Here is a 20,054-nt window from a genome sequence, read left to right as displayed (position 1 = left end):
CAAAATGGATTTTGTGTATCCCACAGCTGAAATGTTATTAATATATTTTCCAACCATAAGAAATTATCTTTTTGACAACTGAGCAATTGCACTTTTGAAGCATATGTATTACTATGGGTAATGGTGTTTCTTTAAAGCATAAAGAAAAATATTGTTTCTTATTTTTCATGTGGAACTCTTTATTTTCTTCTGTATTTGTATAGCCTTTTCACTTTGCTAACTCCTCATCCTTTGAGCAATATGTACGGCTTTTGCTTCTTGGAAGTCAGAGAAAAGGTAGGGATCGAACTCCTGTAAAGACAAGGAGAATAAGAGTGATTTGAAAGTCACTGGTGTTTACTTAACTGGTGTAGGTTGGTAGACAGATGCGAATACATGGGAAGTTGGGGGAAGCTGAAAACTCTTGCAAAACTTCAAGGCCAAAATTTGTCTTTTGTGAGGTACTTGGGAGATGTGTAACAGGTAACTGTGGTGTAGATATTCACTCAGAAAGGGCAAAAGGAGCTTTTGAATAGTTGCACAGACCAGAAGACCTAAAGTTCTGTTTTCTCATAATTTGGAGGCAAGAGGCTCGCTGTTTCTGGGAAACCTGATTTACAAGTTTGAGCTCCTAATGCAATCCAGTTTGTGATTTCATATTCAAATTGTTTTGAGGGGAAAACTTTAGTATCCTGCTATATCATTCAGATCATACTTCATATACAGACCACTATTTATATCACTATCATAGTCGCTTGTAATATTTAAGATTCTTTCACATGCAATGATAACTTTACTTTTCAGAATCATTTTTCTATCAAAAATACCAAAGCAGAGAAAGTTAACATTGCATTATCTGAGACATATGATTTGCTAAGCCAGACCAAACCATGAAATCTGTCAGCTTGGGTTTCTTCTGTAGCTGACCAGTCCCTGATGATTCAGGGGAATGTGAAATATCTGTGGTGCTTGTTTAGGCCCTTAGCTCAGCAAGTTTCTTGAATAAGTATCTGATTTTAGAAGTCATTGAGAATTTCTTGCTTAATTTGACCCTAGCTAGCTGCTCTTATTGATATTTTGCTCTGAAATTATTTGAACTGTGCTTTAGAGCAATTTTAAGTTCCTGTTCTGCAATTTGGACTGTAGGAATGGTTGATCATAAAGTTAAACCAGAAAAATGAAATCCAAGAGAAAGAAGGCAACTCATGTCCTATACATTAATAAAAATGTTTTATGGATCTGTTATTACTGCAGAAGATTACTGTTTACTAGCAGCAGTTACTTGAAATTAGTCAATAAATGATGGAAATATTTTACAACTTACATTTGACATATGAGAAGCACGTACAAATTGCACATTACATCTTCAACTGAAAACTCACATTTTGAGTGTGTTCTCTAACATCTGTGGTATTGAATTACTGACTTCATTTTCTGACCTCAAATAGGGTGTCCTGACACGTGGCTAGCTTGTGACAGTGATTAATTTGTATTAATGTACTCATTCGGCGTTCTGTCAAGGATGATGGGGAATGGGCTGTTAAACTTGTGATCTCCTGCTCTCCTGCAGACCAGCACTCAGAGGGCAAAAAGGAACAGAGGGAGGAGGATTCACAGGTTTGCTTTGCTGTGTCTTAAATGAGTAATGGGCACCAGAGTTATTTTAGTTCCAGTGAAGGTTTGGGTCAGATCCACACAGAATATAAATCTGGTTAGCTCTGCTGTGACAATACAGCCACCATATTATAAAAGTTCAAGATGAATCCATTATCCTCAGTAACTGCAAATTAGACATATTTGTTGCTTTTTATACTGTGCCTCCTCCGAGGTCCGGAGTTTGATTTCAGTCCTCAGGGATTCTGTTTTTCAGTAAAAGCTATGCGGAAGCACATTGGAGGAACAGGACTTAGAGCTTCCGCAGTTTGTTTCTGACTCTTCGTTAAACCTTTTGTAGGACTTTGCGTCAATTAATTTTATCTCATAATAAAGACATGCTGATGAAAAATGCCTAACAATCCCAAATACTATTGTACATTGCTATGTTACATTGTGCCTGAATAGACTTGATGTGTTGCAACTACATATTTCTCCATTTAAGCCCTGTGTAAATTGTTATCATCCTGGGGCAGATGAAGGTACCATGTGGATTTTGTTTCAAGAGATTTTGTAAACAAATGTGTATAAAGTACTTAAAATACCTTGGAATATAATGTTGTACAAAAACAAACAAAAGGGCAAATTAATATTGTGATAAGTGTAATCTTTGTTGGTATTAATATAACACAATAATTTTGTATAATACGAAAGTATGATTTTTTCCTTCTTAACTTTATTAGACGTCAAAAACACTTCTGCTGGTTCTGCCTGTTTATTATTGTGCAATAACAAGTGAACTGCAGATGGGTAAAATCAGTTTTGAAAAACTCATTTTCAGATGAAACCATTAAGTTATGCTGATGGTGGTCACTTTATACCTTTCTCTTCAAATTAAAAAATATGTTATATTTGGTTTTGCAATATTGAAAATGTCCTCAATTTCCATTGACTTAAAAGAAAAAAAAAATCCCCACATCATATTGTACTGCTGTGTTCACCAGAAGTAAAACAGGCTCCTAAAATCTAAAAAAAGTAGGATTTATCTAGACCTGGGCAGGAGGGTGACGTGTAGTTTTCAGATTACATCATATGTCCTTTTAAACTCATAACTTCTTAATTATTTGTGTTAAGGAAGAGATTTCTAATAAATTCCAATATATTCTTTCTCAACATTTCTATTTTTCTCTTAGGTTTTCAAGACACATCTATTACTGTGAAATCCGATCCTCAACTCAGCGGCTCCCACAGCAAGTACAGGAGGTAAGCAGCAGAAGCCTGCACCCTCCTTCACCCGCCCCACAAGACGTAGTTACACCTTTAAAGGGGGCATCCCTGTAAGTACTGCACCGACCCTTGTCAGACATAGATCAGTAGCAAACATTTCACTTTGCTAAATGGAGCTGGGATTTTATTTTTGATATTTTAGAACATCTGGCGTTATCACAGCTCAACTGTAGACTGGCTAAGTAAAGATCATAGTTTCTAGAGATTTGGGATGAACAATTAATGTAATGAAGCTGATTTCATAAAGTGCTGTGTGCCCTTCCTCTGCAAATTGCACTTGTTGGGGCCATTCAAGATTGGCACCCAAATCCTGAGGCATTAAATGTCATTTCTGAAATTTCTGTCCATAACCCATAAAAATTTCAATGATATTGTTCAACTCCATTTCAGAAGGGCACAACCCTGTGATAAATTTATTTGTGACTCTTACTAGTACTAAGTTTTAGTAAGTGGATTGGCCACAAAGTAAACAGTCAGTAGTTGCCAACTTTGTAGCTTGATGCTTTTCATTTGTGATAGTCATAGGAAAATTCTAGATCAGATATTCTTGTATTTTGTAAGCGACTGTTTTTGGGTGTGATAAAATGAGTCATACTAATCATGATGACTGTGGTGTAGCACCAGACCCCTTTTTCTGTTCCTAATGCACCCACCAAACCTAAACCCCTGTATTTCAGCTCCCTTAAAAGCACTTATTCTTGGCATCACCAAATCAGAAAAAGGATTAAAAACTGTGCAACATGTAATTCTGACTTGTTTTCAATAGATTTTGACTTAGAGGAGGTAACGGGTACTTCAGAATTGTCAAGACTATCAGACTGGGGAGAAATTAATTCTTGGAAAAGGTTTCTTAAAAGCATGAAGCAACTTATCCATGGAGATTGATTTGTAGAGTTTGCAGGCCTCCTTTACTTCAGCTCCACTGAACTATCTCCAGGTGTGACATTTTACTGTTCTTGACAGAGAAATGAGTGCTGATGGAAATGTAAATATCCAGGAAGAAATAGAAGTCGTAGCAATTAGTTTGACAGAGTAGGCTTTAGAGGAGGAAGTGTCTTCCATATTTACATAGGACACCATGCTGCAGAGGGAAAGTGTTCCAGGATTACTGTTTCCTGGTGCCTTTCTTGTTCCAAGAAAAATTATAAATGGAAATGAGTATTTAAGACTTAGTGTCAGCATCTTAAAATTGAGTTATGAATAGCTATCTCACCATGAAAAAATCTCTATTTATCTTTCAGAAATTATTTTAATAGAGTTTAAGATTTTTTTTCATGCTATACATCGTATGTCCTTCATCTTTTTTTGTCAGATTTCACTCATGTGGAAGTGCTAAAGTTAAAAACTGAGCACAGCTGTAAAGATTACTCACTCTTTCATTCCCTACAAAGAATTGTGTGTAGCTTGGTCCCTTTCCAAGTGTATGGGGACAACTAAATGTTGACATGAATAAAGCTCTTAAGAGTAGCTATATTATTCTGTTGGGCTACTAATGAAAAATGATGTATAAATATGATTTGTCATCGGACATGGCAATTGGAAAAATTGGGTCATTCGTTAAGCTAAATCTAGGAACCAGAACCCGACTTATTTTTCAGGTGGTATAGAAGATTATTGTGTATCAAAAGAAAATCATGAAAAAGAGGCAGTGTTGGCAGGGGTGACTGTTACAGAAGGTATCATCTTCTGAGTTACAAGGTTGATTTTATTTTTATCATATTGTGCAGTCTCCTCTATCTGGCCTGTAACATCAGTAGAGAAGTTTCTCTCTTCTTCCTCATTGATCACTGCTGATACGTGGTTGAACACCTTGTCTGTGCAAATCCTTCTGAAGTATTCCATGTTGGCCTCACCCCATTGTTAAGAAGCTGGTGTGGCGCCTTTGAGTTGGGATCTAAAACTCTATCAAGAATATACTCCCCTCTGATTCTTTAATGCACATTGTGAGGGGCCCTTTTTATAGCATCTAATGAGCTGTCCCACAAATGCACTGAACATTGTCATCAATCACTTCAAGGTCCTCCTTATTCACTTCTCCTTTTCCTCCAAGAGACAGTTAAGTGAGAGTATCTGAGCCTAACATGAGAAGTACTCTCTATGTAAGCAGCCTTTTTCAAAGCAATAGGAAGGATGCCTATTTCTCTAAGACAGCAGTGAGCAGGTCCTACGTATACAAAGTGTCATTACTTCATGCTCACCTTCACATTATGAAGGAATTTTTAATAACTTTGAAAAGACCAGACAGGCGTTCTAGCACTGAGAGAATCGCATTTCCTCTTGTGTGTCACAAGACATTGTATCTATGTTATAACTAGTCAAGATGATGCAAGCATTTCATAGATTAAATATTAGCAGTGAACAAACCACAAAAATCAGTTGTAGACTGTGCATCATTACTGGAACAATCCCATTTCCTTCTCCAAGATTATACAGCTAAAGATTTCCAATTGAGTAAACATGAAACCGAGAGCTAAAAATTTTGGTTCTAGTTCCACCATGAAGTTTTTGTTGTTTTGGACAAAAGATTTAATTTATCTTTGGGGGTTTTTTTTGTTTTTTTTTTGGGGGGGTGGTTTTGTTTTTCTGGTATTTTGGTGTTTTTTTCATTTTGGGGGGGGGGGTTGGGGTTTTTTTTGTGTTTTAAGGAGTATAATACTTTCCCTGTAGGAGGACTGATTAAAGAAATGTTTGCTCTTTTAATGGTATAAGGAGTTGCAGCAGTAACAGTAAAGGGACTTCCAGACAGCTGCTCCTTGTGTAGTTTCTGCTACCTCTTGATTAGCACAGCCAAAAAAGTGCTACTGAATAAACAGATGAGGGCAAAGTTTCTAAATTTGTACTCATCTACTCACACAAAACCTCAGTTTGTAAACTGGGTAGTGAATAACTGAGAGGCACAGGGTGAACAAAATTGGCCAAGGCAATTAGGAAACTTAATTGAAAAGCGTCCATTCTGTACAATAATCATTGATTTAACTGGTGGCCTGTGTAATAATCATCTATCTTTCTCACTGAACGAAGAAATGAATTTCTTACAAGTAGTCCCTGGAGCCTGGTACTGGTAGCGTTTTGTTCTGTACCAAATAATCTGAAATTTGGGAATGGAAGAAGATATTCTATTATTTCTGTACATTCTCTGCCATGCCAATATTGCAATTCTTCTCAAAGAAAAAGGTTTGCAAGCCTCAGACTTAAATGACCTAGCTAGATTCTTGTAATTGCTTAGTGAATGTTTATTTTTAAAATTTTTAGAACTATTTTTATAGATATTGCAGTAGCAGGTTGGATTTTAGCAGTTTATACATTATTCAATCTATAATTTCTGCCTAACGAAGCAGATTCTTCTCCTAATATTGTATTTGTGCTGTCGGATTAGTATAATTAGATTAGTGATTGAAGATGTGCTGCTCACCAAGTTGTGTGACTGTTAACTTAGTTTTTCTTATGCCTTTCCTATATCATCAGGTGTTTTTTGTAAATGAGGTTTCTCTCGCACTCCCCATACTTTTTTATGGCACAGCTGTTTTCCAAGCACCTCTGTCACAGATGATTCCATGTGTTTACGCTCTTCTCTAGTGTTCTTCTTCATCCAAGAATATCAGATTTTGATCCATTCCTCCTTTAATCCAAAAGAAAAATGCCATGCCTGAGTTATTGTATTTAATTTCAAGCTGCTTTGTACACAGAATGTTGTGTTTCCCCAGGAATGATCTTCTCATGCTCCTGAGCATCTGCTGAGCCTGAGATTTAAATAGTGAAATGGCACTGCTGAAGCACTAATGGCATTAATAGAAAATTCTGTCTTGTCCTCTTACAAATTAAAATTTTATCTTGACTTCCTGATAGCAGTGCTACTTCATTGCTTTCATCAGAGATAGCCTGGTCAGGTTTCTAAAGAGATACAGGTACTTAAAGACAAACGTAGCCATCTAGAAGGATTTTCAAAATAATGTTGAAGATAATTCCCAAATAAGTTAAATGGGTTTTTAAGGCACTTGTGGATTTTTTTCAATAAATATCTATGCCTTTCTGTATAACCTCCTAAATGGCTTTTAAAATCTAATCCTTTTTTTTTTTTCTAATCGCTGTGAGCTACTAATGATGAAAGTTCAGATCTACATATTGCTTCGTGTCAAATAAAGATTTCTTTTACATGGTCAGTACTAAAAGGTTCACTGGTTTTCAGATGGCTGTGGTAAAGATTTCATTTCAGCTGACAGGCGATCAGCTCACTGGTGTCTGATTAAGGAATTAAAACAGTTACTATTTTTTCTTTTTTCTTTCAAATCATAGTCTTCTTCAGCACTTTCTTTCTGTTTCTGTCTTCACTGAACAGTATTTTGTAATTCCGGCCTGCTATTGAGCCACCCATAATATGTACATACAGCAATAGCTGAGGTGCTACTAATTTATTTTTTAGATTTGATCTTGATTAGGTTTGGCCTTTGTTTCAGATATTACCAATTTGCACATTTCCAAGAACTGTGAAATTCTCTGTGCTAGAAGATCTTTGGAAGATTTCCAAGTATTGCGTGGAGTGCCATGTTACATATCTTACAGGACATGTTACCATACCTACAAGGATATCCTATATGATTCATGGTAGAGCTCCAAGTGCTGGTTTTGACTAATAAAATCCTACAGTTTTAGATAGCTGCTTGTGAGATTTTCTCTCCGTGTGCAGCAAGAGTTGGTAGGTCAAGCTGAAGAAAAGGAGCACAGCATCCTAGGGCCATTGGAGGCAGTGGACCAATGTTAGCCAATAGGAAAGGAGATACTTTGGCATATGTTAGGGCAGGTCCTCACACTTAATTTTGAATGACTGTCTATTTTGCAGCTGAAAGAAGTATAGAAACAGCTTTTGTGTAGCATAGGTAGAAAATAAGCATGCAGAAAGGAGTTACAGAATACAACACTGGCAGTTGTAATGCTATCGCACTGCTTTTTGACCTATACTCCATACGTAAGTCATCTTCCAGAGTCATTGTTCAGTTTTCCCCAATTTGCAAGTGAGCAGTTTGTATTTCACTGCTTTTCAGTTAAATACTTCTGAAGTTGCTAACGCCAATTATTTGGATTACTGATAACATATTCTCGTTCAAGCATGGATTAATGTTTTTAGGTTGAGATTGGTGAAAGGATAAAATTTCTCCTAATAGTAAAAAATAATCTACAAATACTTCCCCACTCGGTATTGCTCAAAGAAGATATTTTGTCTTAAAAGTAGTAGCAGTCGAAATGAGGGCAGTGAGATTAGATGAAAAAATATGCCACTACTATAAATGCTATTTCTTTTTTCTTTTTAAGTATTAGATACATAAATGGATTAGCATCCAAAGATGACTGAAGTGTGGCTTTGAATTCCAGCCTATATATTGTGATATTCATCTACCCCCCCACCCAAAAAAAGGCTATAGCCCCTCAGGCAAACCTAATGTTGATGCTAATTAATTCAATGGACCTTGGATCAGGCCCACTTTCCTCAGGGAGATATTTGTCCTGATTCTTCACTCACGCAGTTTGTATTCAAACTACAGTATCTTTTTGTCACTATGAACAAAGTTACCTTTAAAAAGTCATCTATGAATATCATCATGGAGACTGACTTTTATCTTAGCCCTGTAGGTCAGCAGTAGAAAAAAAAAGAGCATTCTGATTCAGGTCTCTTTGGCCTTTTAGACTATATGAATCTCCTTTATTTTTTTAAAGCTGAAAACCATTTTACAAGAAAAAGAACAATTACTGTAGAATAGATTTAAGTACTAAAATGTGATTATGGAAAATGGGAATATCACCCTTTAATTATAATTGTCAAAAGAAGATAATTTATCTACATTATATTATCCATATGTGGGGGTTTTTTTCCTTCAATATTGTTAATGCAATTGTGATTTGTTAGCAAAATATTACAGGGAAGCTAATCTCCTCTGCTGCCTTCTGTGCACATAGTCTGTCGCTGCCGTCACTGTTGCGCTTTGACTTGCGCAAGAGCTCAAAGCTGTTGCCTGCTCATTTGGTGCACCCTGGTTAGCAAGGTATATTATTTCAATTTGGATTCTACCATTTTACTGAAAACTCATGAAAATGCAGATTGAGGAGCTTAGCAGATGAAATAAGTACATAGCATTAAGGCTCCGTAGCTTATCTGTTGCTCACCTCCACCTAGCCGCACGGCGCTGGCCCGGCATGGGGAGATGCTCCATCAGGTCTAGCTGCATCTTGTCAAAGGCACGGTAAATCCTCGGCAGTCTAGTTCCGATTAGTGTTTCATAGTCAGAAAAATAGCACTCGCGTACCAAAGGGGAACATGTGCACTGCTAGCAGTTGATACTGTATTGCTGAATACTAAAGCATTTGTGGCACAACAGCATAATTACCGAACTGCGTATATTTGTCGGTATAGTGGAATGTTTTCTTAGGGTGCTCCTGAAACGCTTTGTTCAGCTAGCTCGTTTTCTGTGTATGTTCGTTCATACCTTGATTACCACAGAAGTAGCTAGTGTAAATCTCTCACATTACACTGGGTCTCAATAAAGATTGTGGAAGGTACATTTCTTTTTTAATCAGAGCCCCAAAAGATATATATCAAAAACAGTTTTAATAACTGTCTCATGAGTGTTGTGTCCATGCCTTTTGCTGTCCCTTGATTTCTGTGCAGCCTTTCATCTAAAATATAGAGGATTAATGAAATCATGTGTATTAGGAACTCAGAAGTAAGAAACTATGAAAACTATTATTTAGTAAATAGGAGTAAGCAAAGACTGCAGGATTCAGTCCTTCTGTTTTTTGTCTTTTCTTACCTTGAGCCTCAGGGAGAAAGGGCAGAGCGAGGGGAAGAGCACGGCAGGGTCTGCTGCTCGCTGTGCATTCCCTTGCCACGCGCCGGGGGACGCGTCCCTGGGGAAGGTCGCACAGCTCAGAGGCATCTTCGCTGACCTTCAGCCTCTGTCCTGTAGGTCCAAATTTCTCTTTAGTCTTTCCAGGGGGCGGCTAGTTTGTGAACACATACTGCTTATAATCAAAGAGAGGGAGGGGCAGAGAAGGAAAGAGAAGTAACAAAACCAGTGTGAAAGGCAGTAAAGGGAAAGAGAGAAAAGCATAATGCAGAACAAAGAAAAAAGCAGCAAGCAAGAGCTGAAAAATGCAAAGGTGATTAACAGTACAAAAATGTGACTGAAGGCCCAATTAGGAAGAATATTGTGTACCTGGAAGTGTTTGTCATGGACACACACAAAAAGAGGGAGATGGATTTGTCTAAGGTTAAGAGCAGAGAACTGCAATTTCCGGCTTGCTGCCTTGGTTCCCCTCCTGCGTTGCTTAGATATTTCTAAATATCATGTAGCCACTGCTCTGAATTTATTGTTGAGAGTTATCTTGAAAATGGGTATTAATTTTGATGATAATACAGCTAACTGACTAAATGTATTGCAAAGCCAGGTTAAGTAAGGTTTTTAAGTAAGATCACCTGGATGTCTAGAGAAAAATGAAGGGTGTGTTTTAATCTGTGCATGTAGTTTTCTTTCTGTAAGTTATCATTTTGCATTTCTACACATGCGTGGTAATGATTATCAACACTTTATAGGTTAAGCTTACATAAGTACAGTGCTATGAGAAATCCACGTGTATGTGTGTTTGCCCTTTGAATAATCCTGTTGTTCAGATTCAGCCTCTGGAGCTATTCTAGAAATTGAAACTGAAGTCACTAGTGCCTAATGCTGATAATACCATGACTAAATTTGTGAGCGAATTTATTAAAAAAAATACAGCTAATGAAAATAATCTATCTTAAGAACAGGAAAACACATAATAAAACCAATCTTTTCCAATGTATGGGGCCTTCTCCCTCAGCCACTCTTGTTCATTAATGTTTGTCTGAAGTGTGAAGGAGAGGATGATCCAGCTGACTCCACTGAGGATACGTTTCCTCAGTCCACTTACAGGAGGGAAAGATACCTACTAAAATCTGGCTCAGAAAAAGCTTCATACAGTCATAAATACCTCTAAAAATCCATGCTGAGGTAGGTATGAAGTGACTATTTAGCAGCCTAAGAATATGATTGTGTTTGTTTATGTATTTATTTTTGTAAACTTCTGAAATACGCAATACCACCTTTGCTTTGAACATAGATTATTGATACTGGGGTTTTGAATGCCATTGCATTATGTTGACTACATTGAGAAAAGCAAAGATTTTTAGCTAATGAAAGATTTTTTTTTTTCCAAGCAACTTTATCAGGACCTGTAATATAAATAGTTTTACACTGATAATCCTGGTAGGCATAACTTACCATAAAAGCCAACAAACAAATAAGAAACTGTGAGCTTTCCAACCTGTAGGCTGTTCTAAAGTGTTAAGAAAAAATTACAGCTGTCTGGCCATGTAATCTGACTTAAAGGGACAGTAATGAAACCAGCAGGCTTTCACCTGCAGGCTGCTTATTCAAATTCAGGCCAGACTAGGAGAGTCATAAAGCGATTACAAGTCGAGGGGCTTTTGGTTAGTTAAATAAAATGGCTTATCATCTCTGTAGGCCTGCATACATGCATTTCTACCTTTTTAAAAACCACACCAGAAAGTCTACTTATTTTTAGTCTTGTCGGTTCAAAAAAGCCAAAGCCGCTTAGCTGTGGCGGCTGAATCACCATCGCAGTTTTGGAAGCGAGCCTGTCACAGAGAGGAGTTGCAAAGATACTTGCGCTACTGCTGCATATGTTCTTGCTGAACTCAGCTGCCAAACCAACTACTTTTCTAAGCCCCGAAACTGTATGTGAGAGTGTGTGCACACATGTGCACATGCACAGTTTTTCCTTAAGTTTGCCATTTTTCTCACAATAGAAAGACTTGATACAGCTGCTGTTTGTTGTCATTTTTAATCACGTTATCCTGTGTTTTGATTGCATCATTTTCAGCTGTTTCTTGCTAAGTATAGAAAATAGGGCATCTCTAAATATTTTCAGCTTACAAATTATTTTTGAGGCAAATAGCTATTTATATCCACTCCCTACAGATGCTATTGTGTAAAAGGCAAAATAGCAAAAGCGATGATGAAAAATATTAGTTATCATCCCCCAAAAGAGCTGGGAAAAAATAGCAGAAGCTGTTCAGCTGAAGTCATAATATATTAACTCTTACAAGGTATTTTCATATACTAAATGATAACTGCTGCTCCTGTTCTTTCCTTTTTCGCTTTTGTTACATGTTTGTGTATCACACCAGGTGGAGTATAGAAATTTGGGAATTAATCTTTGGTGGATTTTGCAAACTCTAAACAGTAGCCTCTTCATAGTTGCTTCTTAACTGGTTTCTCAAAATGGAGGTGGAGCAGGAAGAGTGGGGTTTGAGATTAATCACTCTCATTTGGCTCTTTTATCATAACCTGTTTTAAACTTTATTTTGGTTTGACATAGACTGCTACACTCCATAGACTAGAAAAAGAGAAGGGAGCAAGTTAACTTAGTTACAGTAAGAAAGGAGAAAAATAGAGTAATGAGGTTTAAATAGACAATGACTTTATGATTTCTCTTCACTAAAGCTCTTCAGCAGGAACAAATACTTTAGTTAAGGTGCAGTTTTTTCAGTCCTTTCACACTTTCACATTGTCAATATTCAGAAAAAGCTGGGGTAATTCACTCCATTGCAGCATCATAGAAGAACCACTACCACAAAGGTTGCAGGTTCAGCAGATGGTTTCTGGCAGTAGCAGGGACTGAAATTCACCTTCTGATTGCTTTTCATCTTCTCTTTACTCCCACTCCTTCAGCAGTCAACCTCAGTTACTTCTGGTCCTTTGAAGTCTAGCTGTTACCCTTCCTGCCCAATGTCCACACTTGCAATCATGCACAAGGATGGACAAGCATGATATGAGTTAAACATTGTTAAGATTGTCAAGATGCAAGGAGTCGTAAGAGGTAATTAGGCACATGTTTCCAGCTGCAGCAAAGGCAATGGATGGCTGCTCTAGACTGCAAATGCTTTGGATAGGAGGATTTCCATGGGGTATGGCATGGGATATATGTAAATGTGGATGGAGGTATGGTTGCTGAAGTGGAAACCAAACAGATAAAGAAGGAAGCTTTAACAGCCTGAGCACTTAAGAGAGATTCCTAAGAGACAGCTAGAGCTAAGGCAGTGTGCACAGTTCTGCCAGGTAACTCCTTGTGGGCTTGTGAGCAAAAAATGGTAGTGGTGGTGTTTGACATTTGCTTCACCTCTGTGGTCAAAAGCAGAACTCGATCCAATCATAAAAATAAAAAGGATTGATTGCATTTCTACTAATGTTCTCTTGCTAACTGGAGTACTTGCAAATCCAAGTGTTGTCTTGTTGCTGCTCAAAACGTGTCCGTAACATCAATACCAGCTATTCTAGTTAGGAGGTTTCCAAGAGAAAGCCAGGTAAAGCAGCAGTAAGCGAAAAGGGGGGTGGTACATTATACTTCATCAGCTTTGTATCTCTATCATACCTAGAAAGCTAGTCTTTTATGGTTTTTGTCCCCAGCGAGGGATCAGCAGTTGTTGTCACCAAATGGTTGGGAAAGACCCTGCCATTGCAAGTACATAGATGTGCAAGAGCCACTCCTCTACAGCACTGTTTGAGAAACACCCACTCCGGTGCAACAGTAATAGGGACCTCCAGCCATGTTATGTCCTGTCCTCTCTGATGTGTAGGGTGCAGCTAAGCAGGGTCAAAGTCCTTCCCGACGGCGCTTGCCGAAGTGCTCCTACTGCTATCACAGTTTGGCATAAGTGGTTAAAATAAACTGTTATTCCACTTATTTTCATGTCATTTATATTGTTGATTTTTCAAACAACCGTGGTGAAGAAAAAACAAATAAAGAACCTGGGGTGGGGGGAAAGATAGCATTCTTGCTTTAAGGGCTTTGGGATATTGACAAGGCAAATGGAGCAAAGAGACTGATACATTTACATATGCTTTCAAAGAACAAGGGAAATCTAATCGTTATTCCAAATAAATGATTTTGGAGTCTGGTTCTTTTAGTTTAGTTTTTGATTTTTGTTTTGCTTACCTCCATTCTTAATAAAAATATCTATTGGCAGTGTAAGAGAATAGGTTGAAAATTTGTGGTGGTAAGCAGGAAAGCTACAGATGAAATGGCAGCTGGAGATAAAGCTGTTGTATTCCAACAGCTTGGATTGTACAGCAATGATTCAGTTACATTCTCGCTATGATAAATGTGATTCCTTTCTTAATTCTTTGTCATAATAATTATTATTATTTTGTATTATGTTATACCTGGCACAGACTCCAAGAGTTGGTAATTCTGGTTTTCTAGTTAGTCTCATCAGTTGAATGTGTTTTGATTGCTATCTTCTGAACAAAGAGATTAATTACTCGTAGCACAGTTGTTTTATTTCCACTTCACCTTGTGAGAGTTGCTGAACATAATAGGTGTAGAACAAAACAACAAACAAGAAAGGTTGAACTTTAAAATCTACCATCATGTAGCTAGCAAATTAGAATATGAGGAAAAACTCTGGAGCCTACGACAGCCTGTAAGCAGGCTCTTGCCTTTTCAGAGAAATCCCCGAAGTTACTCTCCGTTTGCCTTGTTGGGAGAGCTGAAATTGGCTGAGCCTGTTGTGGGAGGCAAGTTGGGAGGGCTTTTAGCCCCAGGAGATTTCTCCTGCCCAGTCTGCTTGCTGCTGTTCCCATCTGTAGGTCCCACCAGTAGTTAGGCTGAGCGTGTATTCCCCATGGGTGTGCACATGCATACACACACACACACACACACACACACACACACACACACACACAGAGTACATTAATGGTCAGCCACGTAGATTGGCACGGGGAGCAGTGCCTTTACTGGCACCCACAGCATTCCCACAAACATGAACACTATAGCCTGGCCCCACTTCTCCCCTCCACCCAGTCAGGAGGTTTAGCAGTGGACATATAGCCTCACACTCTTGATTCGGTCACTCCCATATTCGTGAGTGCCTCGAGAGCTAGCCTGTGACACTGTGTAGCACCAGTCTGTGCCCAGACCCTGGTCTCCCTCACCTCCAACCTTGGATTTTTCTGGATTCTGGTTTCCTCCTGTTTGCTGGAGTGCAGCTGGACTGAAGTACACTGGCAAAACTTCTGTACGTATTCACTGGCATCACAGCCACGCTCGCCTCACAGCTGCTCTCACACCCACAGGTCACTTGAGACCTAGACCAGATGGTGAGTCCATGCAGAACCCAAGCCCAGACCCCTGGACCGTTTGTACAGTCTCCAACTCCAAGCTTAGGTCTTTCCGGGTTCTGGTCCCCTAATTACTGGCTAGTTGAGCCAGTTTGCTAGCAAATCGCACACGCACAGAGCAAGGTCACACAGAAAACAAAAACTAAAGAGTTTTGTAAGGTTGCAGTAATCAGGCTCAGGATCAGGCACAGGGCTTAGCCAGATAAGCTACTGACTAGCAGGTTGTTTATGTGCAACCAGCCCCTTTTATTAACCGTCTTCTCCTTTCACCCATGCTTGTACCTCTTTGATCTGCCTTGATCTGGCCCTTCTCCTAAGCGTTCCTTAATAAGTTTTGCACGTTCCCACAATCTGCTAAAAACTCCCCACAAATCTGAGACAATACCAGAAGCCCTCCTTTAATAAGTTTGCACTTTCACATGAGACCCATGATAATCTTGTCCTCCCCGCACTCCCTCCCTGCCTTCTCATCAGGTACAAAGTTCTGGTTGCCCCTCTTGGAGACACTGAAGAGTGCCTTCAATGGGCCATCAGTCAGTGACTTGAGAGTTCTGCTCTTTGCTATTGTATTCAGTATCTCCAGTGTGTTAGGGTCTGTATATCTAGGTGTGATTTATTACTTCTCTTGTCTCTTGTCTTTGTTTTTATGCTGAATAGCCTTTAACCAGATATCCTCACAAACCAGATATCCTTATATTGCAGGAATTTTTTGTAGCAGCAATTTAATATCAATTGAGATTTTATCTGTTCTCCTATAGTCAAAACAAAGCCATCAGGAAATGTGTACATCTGGGCGTATCTTTGTATCATGTGTCCTGGATAATATGACAGAGATGTGATTGTATGTGTACTTCTGATCCAAATAAGCATTGCCCAGTGATACAGACCCAGTACTAATTGGATTGTGTAACTTTTTTTTTTCTTGCCCTCTGCATGTCACTATGAGCCAAATTCTCTATGTGTATGTCTACCAGGGAAAGAATAAAACAGGGCAGAATAACATGAAATAGTCAAGTTTTGTACTGGGTATATGTATAGGACTGTACTAAGGTCAAGAGAAGAATCAGGCACATGTATAACTGAATTGCCAGATTAGAAATTATAGTGTAAATCAACCCTTAGGCTGTGAATTGGCTGGGATGGAGTACCCTTTGCTTTGGTTTGTACAGCACGGAGTATGATGCCATTAAAACCAATGACTAATTACTATGACAGTAGTGCTATGACAGCCTTGTCTTTGTGGGCAGCAACTAGGACCAAAATGTAAGAGTACAGAATGGATAAGCTGAAGAGGAAATGAAATGGATGTAAAGGTTACGTGAACGGCTAGATGGAGGGAATGCTGCGAGTGGCCACCATGCAATAGGAATCTTTGCAGTTCAAGGTCATAAATATGAATCTTTCCCAAGCTGGTGGTGACTGCAAGCCCTAACCATCTGAAAGCGACATCACCCAATAATAACTGAGATTGGAAACAGGAATGTAGAAAAACATGAAAAGCTTTTGAAAGTGCCCTTGCAGGCTAATATTGTTTCTCCAGTGAATAAGTCTCTTGATGGCTGTGAGTCTGCGGCCATTTATCTGGTAGGCTCGCTATTCATCTCCTTTGAGTGTAGTGTAAATGCGCTGTATTAGTGTCATGATGAAGAGCAAACCTAAAACATTAAAATATTAGAAATCAGTTAGCCAGCCAGCCAGCAGAAAAGTATAGCCTCTTGCAAAAGCAAACACAAAGAAAACAGGGAAACAAAAGGTAACATTTGGAAAGAGGTGGCTACACTGGGACTTGTGATCTTACAAACAAATTTGTTTGATGGTATACAACACAGCTCTATTCTTGCAAAATAAGGAGAAGGTATTGAGTGTTCCTATAAAAGTACTTCTCCTTGGTCCCAAACTATTCTGCACATACAAAAAGAAGCAAGAATGTGCTAAAGCAAAATTATACCTGGATTTCTCAAAAACTCCAAATGTTGAGTTCATTTATAAATTAGAAATTGTCATGGAACAGACTGAGGAAAATTCAAGTTACTTCTGCTTTTAAAAGGTTAAGTTAAAAAACACGGGAAGAACTGACACTAGAGAAGAAAAGGATTGCAATATAACATTTGGAGTATATTTTCTTTTGGGGACCAATAAAATGATCCAGATTAACTTGTTTTATAGTTCTAAAGAAAAAAAATAAAGATAAGGAGGAAGAGCTTTCAAACAGTACTGGTAGAAAGCAGAAATTTGCTCATGTTAGACCAGTGAAACAGTACACTTCTCATCTCCCACTGTGACGAGGGTCTGAAAACTGAGACCAAATCCAGATATCAGTTTGACATTTAGAGTTTATTCCTTTAGCAGAAACTAGAACCCCAAATCCAAACATACATTTCAGAAGTACGAAATCCAGATATAGAGCAGGATATAGGCTTTTCTTCCTGCCTCATCTTTGCCAGAAAGAGAGAGTAGTTCAAAGACTTCATCTTCAAGAAACAATGTTTAATTAAAATTTGGAAAAATCACATTAGTCAGACTTGTATGAAAAAAGTTACGTTGTTCCAGAATTTGCTGTGTGGAGGTTTTACTATCCTATTCCTTTCTGTTGTGATAAAGAAAGAATTCTTGTGAGCTCATTTTGGGAATGATCAAATACTTTATGCTGAAAAGGACCTTTGATTGTTGTCTGGTCCATCTTGCTCCTCAGCGTATGACCAACTCAGATACCGACTTTCAGGGCCTGGTCCATTGTAGTTCTTTAGAAATGGTGAAATTTTTCTCTTTTTTTTGCAGAATATTTCAATACTTTTCATCAAAATTTTTGCTGAGAAAAATCCAAAATTCTTGTTCAAGGATTAGTTGAATTTTTCCCTTATGAAAAATAATCTTCAATTAAGGATTTTAAGAGTTTTTTTTTAATTTTTGAAGACAATTATAAAGAAATTTAGATACAAAAGAAACAGTTCTGTATATTCAATAATTCAGAGAGAATATCTTGCCTGAAATCTGTTAATTTTTGTCACTTTCAGCAAATCATACTAAAATATTTTGGTAATGTGACAGGACTTTTTTTTTTTAATCTTTAAAATGCTCATATGGAGAAATCTGACTCCTCATTTTGTCAATTATATAATGAAAGCTACTTCTTTTTGAAAAACTAAGGAATACTTCTGTGTAGCATCGCAGACATCTGAAAGAATGAGGCAAATACCTGCCAATTTTCAGTGCACTGCTAATGCTTATGGCCCATGAAGATTCTCAAGGCTGCTGCACGTTGGAGCTCTGATGTGAAGGTGAGATAGCAAGCAGTATTCAAGCTCCGTATAAGTAAATTCATTTAGGTATCAGAAATAGTAGTATAAATTCGTACTGGCTTCTCATTTAAACTCGCCCACACAGAGCACGGCACTAACACAGTGATTTGTTTTTCAGTTACCTGGATGCTGCCCAGCATTGTATCATGTAGACTGTTTGTGGTTGCAGGAAAAGAAGAGCTGAAAGTGTGAACCCCAGAGGTCTTACTCTGACAAAGCAAATAAGAGCCCTGAATATGTTATATTTTTAATGTTCTGAATTGTAAGCTGTGGCTGTTCTGTATTTAACTTCCTATTTTTGAATGGAAGCCGTTATGTGGCCCTTATGTCTTGTCTGGTATCTAGCAGCAGCTGGACCTGCTTTTACAAAGAATTTTTTCTAGAGTATTTGCAGATGTGCACAGAAAGGTTGATCTCCGTAGGCTGCCAGTATAGAGAAAAGAGAAGCACAGACTTAATTCAGAGCCAAAGCCAGAATCACTCACTGGAGAAACTCTCACTCTATTGAATATAGAAAGGTGCAAGAGAGACACAGGTTAAAGTTAACGTTTATGGATACCTCTTTATGTCATTTTACAGTCAAGTACTTATTAAAACATGTAACTTGAGGGCCTGAGGAAACCCATTCCAAAGCTGGAATCATAATAATCCATGACTTTTGCCAAGAAAAAACAGCTAGGAATCTGTGAAAATGTAGCCATAATTGATAGAAAATGGAAAGCATACTGAAGAAGAGTAGGGCTGTTGTGTTTTTTTCCTCTATCCTTTAAAATGTTCCTAACTTAGGTTGTGACTCTGATTGTAACCCTTTGAATCTTCCAGAAAGCATGTAGAAAGCAGCCTTCATGCTCAACAGATCAACCAGCTTAGTTAGAAGTGCTCGAGTATTTTTCAAGGGAGCAGCTTTTCATTCAGAAAATGCAGATCTTTCACAGCTGATTTTTTTTCATGGCTATGTACCCTTTTTGGCAGAAACTTCAGGTGAAACAGAGTTTTCAAGTTTTAAGGCTGAAAACCACAAAAAGAATAGTACATGCCTGGGATGTAGAAAAGCTGTGACGTGATGCTTTCACGTGTTCCTCGTGGGTGCACCGATCACCAGCCTCATAGCTGCTCAGCCCTGGGCCACATTTTCGTCGTGGAGCCTTTCCAGCTTAGATACCAAATTAAATGGTTGCTGAGTCAGAAAGGGACCCCTGCCATAGCACAGTCCTCTGGGATGTGGGTGTAAGAGTACTAAGGAACAGGACTGGAAGCATGTCTCCCACGTGCCAGCAGAGAGCCCGCTGCATTCTGGTCTGTGGTCTGCTTCACGCACACGCCCACACATTAAACAGAAAATACAGAGGTCTCATTCATAGGCAGTGTTGGAAAGGAATTTTCTTGAAATCTTGAAAAGGGTGGGAAAACTGTTCCCATATCAACTTTTAATTCCAGAGGACTGGTAAATCTTAGCTATAATCCAACAGTATGTAGCTTGATTAAACCCACTTATGTAAGCAATGTATATCACCACTGACTGGAAAAGTATGAGATGTTCTCATCCCACTTTTACGTTTCAGTGCCTTTCAAAAACTTCAAAACGATCTTGAGAATTTTGTTATGCGGGGTCCTTACAGCATTCCTTAGGGTATATCTTTTTTAGAGATGCACACAGTCTGTATTTGCTACTCTGTTTTCTGGACAG

The 20,054-nt window shown here is 38.4% G+C and overlaps 1 protein-coding gene across 2 annotated transcripts in view; it reads left to right on the top strand.

Moving 5' to 3' along the window:
• The window catches only part of TENM2 (teneurin transmembrane protein 2), a 1,579,923-nt gene that overhangs the window by 671,207 nt on the left and 888,662 nt on the right, over positions 1 to 20,054 (top strand). For both annotated transcript variants that reach the window (XM_064520849.1, XM_064520848.1), the window contains one exon: positions 2,766 to 2,909. The gene's annotated coding sequence lies outside the window, so the exon portion shown is untranslated. The remainder of the gene's footprint in view (positions 1 to 2,765; positions 2,910 to 20,054) is intronic.

This window comes from Dromaius novaehollandiae, chromosome 15, assembly GCF_036370855.1.
Source record: "Dromaius novaehollandiae isolate bDroNov1 chromosome 15, bDroNov1.hap1, whole genome shotgun sequence".
Classification (NCBI taxonomy): domain Eukaryota; kingdom Metazoa; phylum Chordata; class Aves; order Casuariiformes; family Dromaiidae; genus Dromaius; species Dromaius novaehollandiae.
Note: the sequence above shows the minus strand (reverse complement) of the source record. Positions and strands in the feature narration are given on the sequence as shown.